Here is a 1,778-nt window from a genome sequence, read left to right on the forward strand (position 1 = left end):
TTATTTMAAAGAGTTGGTTAAATGTGGATAGATATCTTTTGGAAACATATCCCATTTTTTTCCTAAATTTATGGAGATTGCTCCCACATAAAATCCTCAAAATTAAGTTCTGTGCATGAATACAAGCATTCAAAAAAACCTTGGGTGCAATAACGTGTCAGTGTAATAAACTGATTCTAAGAGAAAGTTCTTGCAAAACATTAAATTTTTAGGATTTATCACATCAACTTCTCATCTCCAGATTTGGCAGTGTGAATRGCCTGAATATTTATGTCCTTTATACCTTATAAAAGCCCTAATTTAAGGAAAGCTTTGACTAGATTTGGTGCTTTTSAGGATTTCAGGTAAAAACCACTTATAGCACAAATCTGTAGAAATGAGCTTCTTTCAGTGCTTACAAACCACCTGTTGAGACATTGGAATAAATAACTCTGCTTGAGGATCTTTATGTGACAAATTAAAACGCTGATTTTTTAATTGTCTGTCAAGAAGATTCAAGCACTGACTTAATCTGTTTTTCTCCTCGTTTTTGACAGTTGATGATTTTACTTCATGGTGTATTCAGGTGTATTTGTCAGCCTGTGCTATTCAATTAAATCCTCGCAAATTAACCTAACAGCAAATTTAAACCTTGAAGAAAACATCTTTTTTTTTTTTTTTTCCCCTTCCTGTAAATCTACTTTAGCAAATATTTGTACAGATGCTGTTTCGAAGAGCACTGCTGCTCTTGGAGACTGATTTAAAACCTTTATTATCATTTGTGTCACAAAGGCTGTGACACCCCTGTAAATCATGCCAGAATATACAATTTTTGACACAGTGCAGATGTAGTTATTTATTTATGCTGTTTGATCACATGTGGGCTGGCAGGGACTGCAATAAAATCAATTTCAAAGGGCTTTTCTGCTGTAAATRTTTGGTTTAGATACTTTGTTCAGGTATAAATGCATTTGTAAAGACTCCCAGGAAGGATTTTTTAAAATCCCTGTTCATTAGCAATGATACCCAATTAAATGCCAAATGGAAGCCTGATTTTGGTGTGGTTTACATCTAAATTAAAGATTGTCTGGTAGCATAAAGCTATTGTAAAAACATGATTACTGTTACTATTACTATTACTATTACTATTACTATTACTATTACTATTACTATTACTATTACTATTACTATATTTCTTCTGCCTTCAGACACAGAGCAACACAGTGTTCATGTTGAGTCTTGATTTTTGGCCTCACGGATCCTCAAATTCAAGTCTCAGTAATGAATTCCTCATGGAAACGAGATTAGGAACAGTTTTTGATCTAAATGAAGGTAACAAATTGGCTGATTTAAAATGGGCTTAAAATACTAATTTAACTTCTACTGCTGCTCACCCCCTCCCATCCTTGCTCCCTTTATTTTCCCTCTCTCTTTAAACTCCTTATTTTCATGATTAATAATATTTTTGTGGCTACTATTTTGATCTGATTAAACACAGGTGCTTAAATTCCTTTATAACACCTCMGTGAAGTATATATGCTATATATACTTTATTATTTCAGTGAAGCTGAATTGGTGTAAACTGATGCAGCTTTTTGCTGGCCTGAGGAGGTGCAAAATTCCCCTCCCTCAGAGAGGGGCTGAGTAAGGCTGGACAGGTTCAGGTTTAGGTTCAGGTTCAGGTKTRKKTKSWKSWRSWGKKGKKWWMRGTTCAGGTRYRRGTWMAGGTTCAGGTACAAGCCCAGGTACTGTTGTGGGTGCAGTTTCAGGTACAAGTGCAGGAAGAGGTTTAGGCATAG

Source organism: Malurus melanocephalus, unplaced genomic scaffold, assembly GCF_030028575.1.
Source record: "Malurus melanocephalus ecotype Western Australia unplaced genomic scaffold, MMel_1.1 scaffold_676, whole genome shotgun sequence".
Taxonomy (NCBI): domain Eukaryota; kingdom Metazoa; phylum Chordata; class Aves; order Passeriformes; family Maluridae; genus Malurus; species Malurus melanocephalus.